At 31.9% G+C, this 15,824-nt stretch overlaps 1 pseudogene across 1 annotated transcript; it reads right to left on the bottom strand.

The window, feature by feature from the left end:
• Window positions 1–1,179: 1,179 nt before the first annotated feature.
• On the bottom strand, window positions 1,180–5,502 carry LOC145621027 (heat shock 70 kDa protein 8 pseudogene; annotated as a pseudogene). Its single transcript, XR_014108340.1, has 2 exons — window positions 5,342–5,502; window positions 1,180–3,178 (listed from the first exon to the last, which is right to left on the bottom strand). The product of XR_014108340.1 is annotated as a heat shock 70 kDa protein 8 pseudogene (transcript).
• Window positions 5,503–15,824: the final 10,322 nt, after the last annotated feature.

The following is a 15,824-nucleotide window of genomic DNA, read 5'->3' as shown; positions in this document are numbered from 1 at the left end:
CCATGTACTTTTATTACTTTCTCTCTCGACCTTTTTGCATACCCAATGTCAATTTACTTTTACAATGTACTTTAACTATTCTTATTTGTGTTTATTAATTCCCGTGAAAAATGCCCATAAGGGACAATCAAAAGGGGATGAAGGGAGTATAAATTAATAGAGCATTAAGCACGTGTTTTCATATTATTTTAATTTTATTTAAAACTCCCTCCGTCCCCTTTTGATAATCCCTTATGGGTATTTTTCACGGGAATTAATAAATACAAATAAAAATAGTAAAAGTACATTGAAAAAGTAAATTGACATTGGGTATGTAAAAAAAATAGAGAGAGAAAGTAATAAAAGTACATGGGAAAGTGTAATTTGCACATATATTGTTGCAAATTGGAGGAAATTTTGGTAAAAAATTAATATTAATGGTTGTTGGAAAAAGAAAATGAGGTGAACATTTTTTGGGACTAAAATTTATCAATAAGGGACTATTAAAAGGGGACGGAGGGAGTACTTTTTCACAAAATTTGATAAATTTAAGTTCGAATCTTTAGACAAAATGAAATAAATTAAAACAATCTCAAATAAAGTTAAAAAAAAAATAACACTAGTATCATAGTATCCTCTTAAACCTAAAATTTTCTCAGCAAACCTCACCGCCACCTACCAAATTGTCTTTCTGTGAGTCCTCTCATTATTCCCTAAGTTTTATCAATGACTTAATGAGTCATCGCCACTTACCAAATTGTCTCTCTGTGAGTCTTCTCGGGATTTCTAGATGACTAACATTGGAATTTAACACCTTGCGAATCATAAATGAGGGTTATAGTTACCAATTCTATTAAATATTAAAGATTTATGTGGGAAACAAAATTTTTTTCAAAAGTAAAAAAAATTGTTTGAATTGATTTTAGGTTTACCTTGTTTACAATACATAGTCCAAATTCATGGTTTATCATGTTATTCCTCATACTCTAGCTTTTGGTTAAAGCCTAAAATTGGTGTATATACTCTCAAGATGAAGTTGAGGTGAAGCCTCCACCTTTGATCACTCGACTGATAGGCCATGATAAATTGATAATAGACAATTTTAGTCAATAGAATGGATTTTATCATCATTCATGTTAATTTAATTACTTAGTTTTATGTAAAATCATGATTAAAGGTTGCAGTTCTCCCATCAAGAGAGTAGAATAGTTGCTATATAAAGTATTGATATTGTGCATTACCAAGTACCAAAACGGCACAACTAAAGAGTTCAATATATACAAGCAGCCACCAACTTTTTATTTTCACAAATGAACTCATTTACATGACACAAACTAAAAACACGTACATCAAAACCTTCACAAAATAACTACAGCCGAATGCACAACAAGGTCGTGTTATTGATATTATCCCATAAACATGTTGCCTCTATAACCAAAAAAGCTCTGAAGAGTACAAACCATATCAGTATCTCATGCCTGTGTCTTCTTCTGCACAGTTATCATATCCAAAGCAGACCCATAAGTTCTGTTAAGTGCTTCAGCGCACCAGCCATGCCCATCATCAATGGTTGGCATCCTCACTTCCATGATTGGAGCTACAGGCTGCTGGTTGCCTGGAATCACAACGCCTGCCAAGACTCTCAGAATATTTGAAGCATCGATGTCCATGCACACGTTAATCTCAGGAGTTCCTTTTGGCAAAGGAGGGATCCCACTGATCTTGAAATACCCAAGTAAATGGTTCTTCTGTATCTTTGTTTCGTCATCACCTTCATAAACTACTATCAAGGCCTCAATCTGGTTATCGTGGACTGTTGTGAAAACAAGGTCCTTCCTTGCAGGAACTGTCGTATTCCTCATGATTATGGGAACAAAATTGTTTCCATTGGCTCGAATTCCAATGCTCAGAGGAGTAGCTTGAATTGTTAGCAAGTCTAGATTCCCAAATGGGTCACTAATACCAGATGCAACTGCTCCTTCCAGTGCAGCTCCACGGACAGCAGCTTCCAGTGGATTTATCCCATCGTACAGTTTGTCTCTCCTGCAAATGCCCTTAACAAGATCTCTGACCTTGGGAATTAAAGAGCATCCCCCAACAAGTATTATATCAGTGATATCACCTATTTCTACTTTTGCATCATTCAAGCATTGCCTTACAAGGGTTTCACACTGATCAAATACCACCTTGTTCACATCTTCAAATTCCTTTCTGTCCACAAGCCTAGTCACGCTTTTACCATTCCCCAAATCAACATCAATTTTAACGTTAGTTTGAGAAGAAAGAGTATGTATAGCATTCTGAGTTGCAACCCGAAAAGAAGCCATTGATTTGATAACATCCAGTCCATGGCCTAAGATTATAGTGTCATACTCAGGCAAGAGGTGGCGCATCATGTTCTGAAGGAGGTCTTCCCCTCCAATGGCAGCCCCTGACAAGGCTTTTATCTGAGAAACACCACCAGCTGTAGCACTAACAGCTACATCACAATAGCCAGCTCCCATATTAAAGATGAGGGAAATTTTCTCACTCCCACTGCCCATATTATCTTGTATAGTACGCTGTTGCTGCTGTGCATATAAAAGTGCAACGGCTGTTGGTTCAGGCATCAACCTGAGAACATGAAGGCCAGCCATGGCACAGGCACGCTCAATTCTAGAGAGCTGGAAACGGCTGAATGAAACTGGGACTGTCAGAACAACATTTCGCAAAGGCCTTTTTAATTGAACTTCAGCCATGGCCCTTAATTCCACAAGAAAGATCGCCAAAACTTCCTCAGGTGTAGTAGATCTCCATGCATTGTTGACCAAAGCAGCAATAAAAGGCCGTACACCAATATCCAAGGTCTGAACTAAAAAGGGCAGGCTTTTGGTAGCATGAACAACTGGATCGGTGTCAACCCTACCAATTAGACGCTTCATATTGAAGATTGCAGACCCAGATAAGATTTCATGATCATGTGCAGGTTGGCTGCTGACTCCACCAGTCGGAACATCATCTTTGAAGCTCACATATGACTGCATAATTTTCTGGTTCCTAGTGTTTTTAAGTAACTCCACATCAGAGCCATTCCAAACTGCTACACTGCATTGTGAAGTACCAATATCAATACCAATTGCAATTTCAGGGAATGCAGAAGATTTTTCCTCTCCAGTGGTTTCACTGTCAGAAGCAACAGTGTATGCTTGTTGAGCCATTCCTGTAATAAACAAACATGATTTTCAATATTTATATCTTTAGCACAGAATCTATATACATATAAGAAGTACCAAGTATGCTTGCTTTAACAATAATTATAACAAGAAATCCAAATTATACTCAAAGGTCCAAACATCTAGCTCTTGAAAAATCATTTGAATCATGCCACCATGTTATTTAAAAAAATTTATGCAAATTTTCCCATTATAATCATCAAAGGTAACTAGAGCATATAATTATCAACACTGAACCAATATTGTTAGTGTCCAACAAAGGCAACAAAACATGGCTGTTTAGACTCTAGAGCAGCTACATTTATCAAAGATTTAAAGTACAATTATAAAATGGGCAATAGGAGTATTTGATCATATCTAGATAACGTCACTTGACTCTCTTCTCATTAACAAATGTCTAAATTGCAGAGTGATCCTTAATCAAATATCCACTACCCGCCAAAAATAAAATATTCACTAAAAATTTACCTGACAGAACATACATTCATAGGTGAATTTCATCTGAAAAAGACATTAGTAAGGCAATTAAAGAAAAAAATGAAGAAAAGAAGGTTGCAAAGCTGCAATCAAGGTGACAAGTTGGGGGTACTTAGGAAGTAAGACAAAAGATATAGTGGTGTCTCAAATACATATATCCTCTAATTTCAATACAAGATGAGGTGAAGATCCATAAACTTCACCAATATCCAAAAAATCAAGAAAAGACTTAAAAGATCTGGGAAATGGTGAGAGATATGACCAACTCAAAACATGAAATTAAATAAATTTATGTAGTAGCCTGTAGGAAAGAATCACACAACTAAAATTCATAATTGGAATTGATGATATACGTAATTAAAACCTAAGTTCTATGTTTGGTTACAAAATTTTTCAAATGAAAGACGCTATACTTTTATCCCCTGCTACCTAGATTAGGCCCTAGTTTCATCCTAGCAGACCTTTGTTTCAATGTAAGAAAAAACTATGAACTTTGTGTCATTAGGAAAACACGACAAGCCGACTCCAAATAGGAAGACAATTATTGCAAATCACACAAGCTCTATCATAGTTGTTTTAATTTATAGTGTGGTAGATGATAAATTATTTTATCAATGAAACATGAGTAACCACAACAAAATAAAAATGAAAAAAAATGATTGGTAGATGGCAATATATCTTCCTTCAAAATTACAAGAAGGCATGCCAATGACATTGGCCATCTGATTTGATCATAACAGTGAACAAAAAGCGTACAAACTAATCCAAACTATACTCATCAACAGATTTTCAAGTACATAGCTGAATAAAGGTCACAGAACGAAAATTTAATGATATCAAACATAACTCATTCGGCCATATGCCTCTATGATAAAAAACATGGTCACAGCTTAAATGCAAAAGTGTAAAAGGAAAGAGGCTCCTATCTCTGAAATCCCTTAAAGTTCAAGTTATTAACCAAACTATGTTTCATCCAGAGATGCTGAAGCACAACTATAACCCCTTAAAAAATCATTCGAGTATGTTCGAGTTATCTTTAATGAAGAAAACTAAGCTTACATGTCCCCAAGAATGATTTGATATAAAGCATTACATACACCAAAATCATATGTAATGCATTCAAAATCAAATTCAATATGACAACTAGCAGTTCGTTATAGTTTTGGTTTGTACCGAAAGCCTAGAATCAAATCACATGTCATTTTCCTCGGTTCTTTATACACCCAAAATAAGGAAAAGAAACAAAAAACAAAACAAAATGATGTAGTTAAAGCATTTTCATGAGTATATATATAACAATTAGTTTGAAGTATCAACAAGACATTCCAAATTAATCGGACAAATTTATTAGTGCTATTTGGTTATTACAGATAATTATTTAGCTTAATCACAGTAAAAGGTACCTCAGAGAAATCATGAAAACGTAATCTCAAAGCAGAAAATTATACTTAAAAAGAAGTAAATTACACAAAGTAGAATTTAACACCCAGAAACAAACCGCCAGAATATACAAAAATTCCAAAGCTATGTTCCTCATTCAAAAAAAAACCCAAAAAAACCCAATTCAGGAAATTAAATTCAACATAAATTGAGAATCAAATTGACAATAACAAATCAAAGTTAGAAATGAGCAAAGAAATGCAAGAAAATGAGAAGGGAAGAGAAATACTTACTTACTGCAAAAGAAGAGAGAGAAAGAGCGGTGATGAGAGAGAAAGCGAGAACAGCTTGTAAAAAGAGTGAGGTGTTGCCGCTAATGAAGAAGAGAATGTAGTTAAATGAAGTAAATGGTCAAGTTCTTAGAGTTTCCCAGAATAAGAGGGAGATTTCTGTGTTTTTGGTTTGCGCTCCGAAATGATGTTACCAGAAACCTCCATTTTTTTTTTATTTTTTTTTTTTTTTCTCTCTCTCTTTAAATTACGAGTAGTAAAGTTTGTTTAGTGCAATCGTACTTTGGATGAGTAAAACTAAGGCCTTGTTCAGTTGTTTGGTTAAAAAAAAAAAAAAATGGGGGAATTGAAAATTTATGGGAATTTAGAAATTGAGGGTTAGTTTGGTTGGCTATATAAAGTGAAACTTAGAGTGGGAATTTCCAATTCCTACAAAATGTGGAAATTAAATTAGCAAGGCCCTCTTGGTAACTCAAAACTTCCATGAATTACAATTTCCTTTATAGCATCTAAAGTTGGGCATGGGCCGTGCCGGCACGATTCCGGCACGGCACGACCACTGGCACGGCACGGCGGCCCACTTGTGGGCCGTGCCGTGAACACAAATGTTGAAATTTGGCACGGCACGACACGGGCACGATTGTTGGCACTCCGGCACGACCCGCTGGCACGACCCGTCGGCACGTTATTTTTATAATATATATATATATCGATTTTGTACAATATATATATTTTTAAAAATAAAAAAATTAAAAAACCGTGGTGGCCCGCGGCACGGCACGGCACGACCCGCCAAGCACGTGGGCCGTGCCGTGTCGTGGGCTAGGGTGTGCCAAAACTTGTCACGGCACAGTACGGCCCGCCACCAAGCTGGCACGGCACGGTACGAGCCCAACCCCGGCACGACCAAGCACGGCACGGCACGGCACGATGCCCATTTTTAATAGCAACCAAACAAATATATGCAATTCCTAGGAAATTGAATGTTGGAATTTAATTCCAATAAAATGCAATTGTCTATGGGAAATAAGTTCCCATATCAACCAAACAACACCTAAATACAGTCCCTCAACTCTTGTATAAGGATAAGTTTTAGTCCCTCTAAACTCTTTTGTGGCATTTTAGTCCCCCCCCCCCCACCTTGAATGGTGTTTTCCAGCTGAAAGTTGAGAGATTATGCTGACTAAGCTTTAGTTTAGGGGCTATGAATCAGCAAAACTGTTTAGGGATTGTTGAATCATCAAATCAGAAGAAAGTTGGAAAGCATCGAGGGGTTACCAAGTAGTTTAGGGTTACTCATATATATATAAGTAGTTGAAGTTTCAAGGCCGTGCCACTTTGACTCTAGTACGTGGTAAACTGAAACACTAATTAGAGGTTTCAAGGCGGAGCTACCTCTACTATGCATGGTATCTTGCGACGGTTATCCAAGTAAGTTATTTTTTTGTTAAAATAAGTGGGGGATTGTTGAATATTTTAACTAAAAGTAATTAATATTAATTGGTTTTTTAATTTAATGTATTTAATTTTTAAAATTTAAATTATAAATAAAATCTTCAACAATAAAGTGTCGTTTATTTGCTCACCATTTTTTAAAAATATCATTATCATAAGAATCAGATACGCATGCAACAAAGATCATGAGCTTGAGATGCAAGGTTATCGTTTTCACCTAAGCAGGCACCCTAATCGGTTATCGGGCACAGCCATAGCAAGGAAAGCATGGAGGGAGGCACTCGGGTTTTATATGTTAAACTATCCAATAAATGTTATATTTAGTTACAGACAAAAAAAAGACATTGCATCCCGCATCTATCTAAGTTGAAGTGTTTAAAATCAGCGTTGTTAGCCCCAAAAATATATGCGACTCGAGTAGGCCTTTTACTTGGGACAACGACCTTGTTAGAGGGCATATCAAGGAACGTTGTCTATAAATTACGTGGTTACAAAAGGTCTTCTATGGATGATATTCTTATTGCCGGGTGCAGCGGCATGTCTGCTATGTCTTTAGGCTGTTGGATCCATCAACTTGGCAGCCCAGCCAATATTTGTCTCGCCTCCTTGTTTGGTCTTTATAGAATGGGTGTTGAGGCTAATAAGTCGTTGAGCGGACCAGTACGTCCGTTGTACTATGATTAAGAGTATGTACTCTTTTTTTTAGAGAGTTTAAAATTAAGAATCTATTTCTATTTAAAGATTATGCTATTTATGTTATAAAATAAGAAGAAATATAAGAGAGATTGACAGAGAATTAATCTGTGTATTTCATTCCATATGATAAGGTATATACATACATACAATATAGTTAGGGCTTGATTGGATAAGAATATAAACCCTATCTAGATTGTTCCGGAATGATACAAAGGAGGATAATGGTCATCCACACGATATTTCATAACACTCCCCCTTGGATGTCCATTATCGAAGATTGTGCCTCGTTAAAACCTTATTAGGAAAAACCCTGTGGGATAAAAACCTAATGAAGGAAAAAGAGTACAACATTCTTCGTAATACGCTTGATATGCTGCCTCATTAAAAACCTTACCAGGAAAACCCAATGTGGGACAAAAGCATGGTCAAGGGAAAAAGAGTGCAGCGCGTATTTTCTCCCCCTAATGAATACATAACTTGAGATCTTTTAGCGCCGCAACAATGTATCCAATATGTTTGCATATCTTCTCATATGTAGTAAGTAAAATATCATTAGTTGATCTTCAATTCTCTTACGCTGAAGTTGCATCTTCAATTCTTCAAGTCTTCTCGTGAACATGTGAAGTGTCTTCATTTCACCACACATGTGTTTATCTCTAATATCATTATTTCAAATCTCTGTTTAATAGTTGATTTAAAACTTATGCGGTTATGACTTCTGCTGGAAGTCGTTATTGATGACATTATTTGATCAAACATTCTTTAATAATAATATGATGACAAAACTTGATATTATCAATGTCGTTCTTCAATCTCATATGAATTATAATATGAGACATATAATTATATACGCTAATCACGGTTCTTCTGGACCATAAGAAAACATTCTCACGCATAAGTATTCCATTGATATTCTTTAGACGTTTCATAATTGACACGATAGCTCTCTTGCAAACATGAATAGTAAATCTCAACAACTCTCATATGCTCAAACTTCAGGTTGAGATGTCAATGATTTAGTCACATAGACTAAAAGTTTAATAATACTTCCAATATTCAAAATATAATTTTTTTTTGTAGGGCTGGATATATAAATGCGCCGTACATAAATTCTTCATGAACTCTTCTTCTTACATGATTCATAACATGCAATTGAATCGGCGTCATCAATAATTTCATCACAATTATAAGCCCACTAGAATATAAATATTTCTTTCTCAGTTTCCATCAGAGTTGTAAAATATGTCTTACTATACTTTGAATGAACATTGACATACACCACAATTATTATATAGAAATTAATTAAAGCATGCAATATGAGATATAAAAATATGATAACATAATTAACAAATTATACAATGAGTAATGCATTTACAACTTCGAACATATGTAATGAATAATCCAATAACCTAAGACTCACACATGCATATGAATATAAATAAGACTCGAAATAATTCAAGACACTATACAGTGTGGATTTTAAAAAACCCATATTTCTTTGGACTTCTGGTCCATGATAAACTTATATTATTATCATTATGTCGACATTAAAATGGACATATATTTCAGATCCCTAATTCACTAGTCCATTATATCATGCACATGCATTATTTATCGGTTCTATCATATACCGGTATCATCATATTATTACTCAAGGTACAATTTTAATTTGCATGCTATTTTGACAATGATATATGAATACATTTCTCATTGGTACCATCATAATTTTTCTTACATCATAGGCCATCTATTATAATAATTCAGATATTTATACCACTTTTAGGGTATTTCATTCACTATGGTATTTATATACTATTACACTATTAGTGTTAACTGCACTATCTTGCCAAATATCATATCTATTAAACATATCTTTATTTTGGAACCGATCATATACAACCTACACTTCAGGTGTAGTGATTCAAGTACAATTGGCAAGCTTTTATCTCAATGTATACACATAATATGACCAAAATGTATCTTCAACGCTATGCAACATGAGTCATAACTGAATACAAATCAAATCATAAATGTGCAACATATCTTGATAATATATATACAAAAGCTGGCATATATATAACTTTTCAAACTACCATTATAGGGATTATAAATATTCTTTATTTATTTAATTTTTCCAACTTTTGCTAATTCGTTCTTCTCCCCCTAAGTTGGTAAAATATCTCATTTATAGGGGCGTCTGATTATATACCAACTTAGTAGATAAATTTGCATTAATAAAATTTACTTCATTAGGAAAATCACAATCAAAATTTATTTCTCAGAAGATTTGTATTAAACAAGCTTTTATCTCTTTTAGAGAGCAATTTTTAAATCATTTCTTCATTAAATATACATTGCATAATACATATGTATTTATTATTAAATTTATCATAATTTGTTCTCTTCAGGAGATCAATAATTCAACATCAATGGGGAGACATATGTTGTGCAGTTGAATTTCCTTCTTTTCTATTTCTTATGTGCTGACATACAATAGCCCCAATCAATAAAATTGTTATACAAATATAATTTTTCTTGCAACTTCACTAGGTGGTGATCTTCGGGATCACTAGAAACATTGATAGTATGATATATACTAGTTACTTAAAATCTCCGCATATTACTTGTACGTAGTGAGCTTCTGGTCACCTAATATTTGTCAACATATAAATTATTCTAGTGAATTTTTTTGGTCAGCAACTATTCAAAAAAACCAATGTATTATCTCTTGGACTTTTCTTTTAATACAAACTATTTAAAATCACAATCCAAATATAAATCAATCTCAATGTTATGTCTTGCCATTCAATTTATTTCATATATTTAACATGAGAGAGTGTCAGCACACTATTTCTTTCATATGAAACTTCAGGTTTCCATAACGGGAATTTATTAAACCCGGATGGCCTAATTTAATTATCACATCTAATCACTTCTCTAAATTTGAACTCTGGTCAGTTTTCCAACACTAGTGATCACTTTATTAAACTTACTATATGCATGGCCATGAATATGATGTGATATTTGAACACCAACATTTTTTTTATACCATTGGCAAGACAATCAACTAATATTTTATCCAATAATTACTTATACTCTGCTGGAGTTTTGACTATAATCTTGATACATGTTAATCTTTTTGGATATTTCATACTCTTCTGGAGTCTATTAATTATATAATCATGAAACATATAAAATCTTACTAAAAGTGATTTCTTCTAGAAATGTAATGAGATTTATCATTTCCTCAAATTTGTCATTGTCAATAGTTGCTCCATTCCTTTTTCGAAGGTTGTTATATTTTAACTCTATTGGACTACAACGCTTCAGACAAACTTTAGGTTCATTAGTAATCGATGTTGTCCTTCTGGGACAATAATTTTAATTGGAGCATTTATAATTAGTATATGATCAATGACATTTATATCCATCTTCAAGATGATATCATTTCAAAATATTTAAATAACATGTGGCCACTTCTGTTAAATAAATCGTTAATATTTAAGTTAAAATGTACCAAACTGACCATCAATATATTTTATTATTTATGTGCAAGGATAAAATAATGGAATAGTTAATACAGTCTCCCCCTGATCCTTGTACGTAGGACATGAAATGAATCCAACAACATTTAAATCTCATCCATAGGGCATAAATTCTTTTAGCAATACATGTATCAAGCATAATAAAGTTATCCGTACAAACTTAATTGTTCTTACTCGTAACTCTTGCCCAATTATATTAATCTATATAAGTATGGGAATAATAAATACAAAACATATTTTTGCAATTAAGTTTTCCACAATGTCATCTATCTCTTGTTCAAATAAATATTGTGCAATCATATTTAATTTACTTTCAATAATCCAACTTCAAGTAGGTACATGAATTTAATCAGACATCAATCAACATATTCATACTAAAATCATGATAGTTGTACAAATCATATGATCATGTTAATAAAGTCAATTATGATGCATATGTACGTGAACAATATCTAGAACTTACAGCCCATATAAGAAAATGAGTATGCAATTAGTGTATTAGTAGTATCTCATGTAATAGACATAATCATTACAAAGTTATAATTCATCAATGAACTCCTTTCATACATAATTAACACAATACATGATTGTTGTCAAATTTATCTTCAAACAAGTGCTAGCTAGCATGAATTGAGGTCGAACAAACATTCATGTGGCTAATAAAAATATGACATCATTATATATATAAATCTTCACAATCATAAAAGTATAAGTAATTTATAAGCTTCAAAAATTACAAGTAGATCATTATACAAGGATAACAAAGCATAGCATCAAGATCAGAAATACATAACAACCACGTACACATAGGTCTTCACACCAATATTGGCACAATATAATATAAATACTGCCTTATTTAAAATGACAATAGCTCTTTCAAAAAATAAAATGACAATAGCCAATTTAAACTTTTTAAGGTCAAATATCCAATCGGCTAATCCTATCTATTATTTTTTTTTTCAAAGACAAATCTTGTATGCAACAAGATCATGAGTGGAGAAATTGCCATAAGTAACCATCGTTTTTGGGCTTTATGTAATCAACATATATTGTTACCTCTATGAGTTTACTTATAGACATCTTATTTGTAACCAAAATAATGTTAGTGCTCAATAAACATAATGCGAATAGAAGATTAACATTAAAGTGCTCATATTGATTCACTTTGATTCAGTTGAAACCCCCATGCTATCATAAGGATAAAAGATCCAACTTGGTTAACCAAATAATATATATTAACAAACAAAAGATATGAAAATTAATTCTTAGTATGATTGACTTCATAGTTCGACATCTTTGCTTAGAGAAAGCAGTGAAGTAATCATTCAATTAAAACAAATATAATATTAAAAACCACTAAAACCATAATTTTATTATTTAAATCATGACACACAAAGTCAATACAAGATCTCACACAAATAATCAGTTTAATATAGATAATCACATGTTTAAAGATAACACTAATATAACAAATTAAGCCCGCTTAATGTAAGCGTAATTAATTGGATAACTCAATATGGAGCATTTCATAAAATTCATGGGTAGTCATAAAAATTAAACTGATTCATGCTAACTTGAACCCATAATAATCTACCTACACCAATTTAATGAACTATGAAAAACAAAGCATTGTACACGTACTCAATATAATTAACAAAAGTAATATGCATGAAGTCTGGTAATACTTGGCAAATTGATGAGAAATAGTTCTCCAATCTCCACTATCTTTTGTTTCTTTTTAACCATCGTCAGATGCATGATGACACAAGTCAGATTGCAAGATAAACTACTAGTACATAACACAATATACCTTAATATACCTTACGGTACCATAACACATGCTCATATATTTTACGATCTATTAATTAATTCTTATAAGATTGATTAATTAATTTATTATTCACACATCAAACCACCAAAATTCGTAAAAATTAAGGTAGTGGAATGTCGTGAGAGATTATGTAAACCAACAATTATGCAATTGCATACACACGAACTAAGGATATATAAAGTTAATTATAGAGAAAAGTAATACTTCGTAATAATTTATCATTCAACTACAACACAAAGCAAATAGGTTAGCAAAGAAAAGTAATTTGTTATTTGCATAATTCGTTAATAAAGGGATAAATTAGGTAATTGACCGACCAACATAATAAGCAGGGGACTTGAACTGATAAATAAGTCCAATATCATTACATTCAATAAATAACTCAAAACCATTGATGGTATTTGTCGATCATGATATAAAAATCTATACTAATAAAAAGTCATATAAAAACAAAAGATAATATTTAACCAACTCAATCCAATGCAAATAAACATAAGCGGTGGCAAAGGAATGAATTGCATATACTAATATTTATCGAGTTAGTGGTAATTAAAATCCAAAAATAGTTCATGTTCGCTTGTACATAAAATTATTTACATAAAGCAATTTGATAGTATATGCGTACCTTTAATTCGGATCTAAATTAAACAATTTGCGTAGAGCTTTGGTGCTGATAACGTGTTATAAAATAAGAAAAAATATAAGAGAGATTGACAGAGAATTAATCTGTGTATTTCATTTCATATGATAAGGTATATATATACATACAATATAGTTAGGGCTTGATTGGATAAGAATATAAACCCTATCTAGATTGTTCCAAAATGATACAAAGGAGGATAATGGTCATCTACACAATATTTCATAACAATTTAAGAATATTTTTTACTTTTTTATATAAGTTGTCATCGTTTTTTGTAACCCACGGCCCCAAATAAAAGGCCCTGAATTTCTATTATTATTAATAATGGTACAACAATAATACTCCACTTTATTATTATTATGAATTTTATTACACTCATTGTCATATACTACGTACTTTGTATCTTAGTTCATTTAGAATATATTTGCAAGCTTTTTTTTAAAAAAAAAAAAACTTGCAAATTGATTTTAGAGTTGAGGTTATGACATCGGTTCGAGACTTTCAAAAAAAAAAAACTTGCAAATTATTATTAGTTGTTCTTGGAAGCTTTGTTGATTAGCATTACACTAGCGTAGTGTTTTTAAATCAAATTATTAGAACTCTGTAGAAAAAAACAAAAAACAAAGAAATTCAATTAGTAATAAAAGGCTCATTTACTAATAGTGAATACAAAAATAAAGAAACGAAAATTGAATAGTATTTTAAGTTATTTGTATAGTATATTTTTTTAATAATTTCATTTAATTAATTAAAAAATAAATTAATATTGGGCATTTCATGTCTCACGTAGAGAAAAAAAACTAAAATTTACTTATCATACCTTCTGCTTAAGTAGCTACAATCTAATACGAATGAAGTGCTTATATTTTATCCGTCGTATTCACCAAATTCTTTAATTATTGTTAAAATTATTATAAATTTAGCATAAATTTTCCTTGGATTTTTTTTTAACTCTTAGATGTATATTTTTTTATCCAAGTTAATTTAATTTTACTTTAGGTTTGTATAGTAAAAATTTGGAAATTCTATATTTATTAAAAATTACCTTAGATATGTAGTCTAAAACTACATAGAAAGAAAAATATTAATTACAAAAACAGAAAGTATATAAATCAATATAATCACAATTATATTATATGATTTGGTAAATATTTTGTGTATAACTTATAGTAGGTAATTAATGACATTAACTAAAAAAAGGAAAAAAAAATAGGGAAGCGATTTTAGAGGGAAAAAACAATATCAGAAAATGATACGTGTTATTATTGTTGTCTGTTTTAGTATAGTATTATATATTGATATTGAAGTGATAATTTTTTATAATTATGAGTAGTACTCATATTAGTAAAATTTGCTTTTTTTGGGAAGAAAAAATTGAAAAGAATAATATCCATCTGCTATATTCCTTAAAATTGAAAATGAGACATACATTCACTACCTAAGTGGGATTAAACGTCCAAGAACAGTCCCAACCGGGGACTATTCAAGACTTTCTCCTATTGAGAAAGACTCGAATGGGTATCTAGGCAAATGATGATGCAAGCATTCAATAATTTGCATTTATTCGACATTCAACAATACACAAGTTCATTCATTCATATAGTGCTAATAATTAAACTACCTACAATCAAACTAAGGTTACTTATCAATCCATTCATTCATTCATAACAATCCATTCATACTGGGAACAATTCCACCTTTTACCCATACTAGGGTATCCTACGCGCGCGATGCGCGCGGAAAGGCTAACTCTTACGGAGAAGTTGTATTGGCGTGTATTTACACCTTTGGTTATGGTGGTAGGCCTAGTAATTTTAATACGTACTATTTGATTTATGTGCATATGTGGTGAATTTGTAGAATTATAAGAAAGCCACCAAAATCTTTTAAGACAATTATTTTTTAAATCCTCAAAAGTTTGACAGTGTTATTTCAAAATTATTATAATTATATTATATTTAATTGTTTTCCATCCCTTCATATTTTAAGCGGCCATTGTTAGTTTAGAACTCTTAATTGTTGTGCATGTTTCAAAAGTAATTTGTATAATATTTCTATCGTGTTTTTCTTCAAATGAATTTTTTTGTGAGCTTTGGTCATATGGAGTAATAATATGTAAACAAGTTCTTTAATGTTTTATGACGACCATCTAATATCTATATCAATACTAAAGCAATAACCAATTAGTTATATTTTTCAACTTAAATTCTCTTCATAATTAATACCATTTTTTTTCTACCACCGATTTCCCTTGATTTTAGGATTTTTAGTTCTTTATGCCTCTTGATAGCATACGCCTGCTCAAATATCACCAAA

The sequence above is a fragment of the Chenopodium album genome, chromosome 27 (assembly GCF_948465745.1).
Source record: "Chenopodium album chromosome 27, dcCheAlbu1.1, whole genome shotgun sequence".
Classification (NCBI taxonomy): domain Eukaryota; kingdom Viridiplantae; phylum Streptophyta; class Magnoliopsida; order Caryophyllales; family Amaranthaceae; genus Chenopodium; species Chenopodium album.
This window is presented reverse-complemented; position numbering and strand designations above follow the sequence as displayed.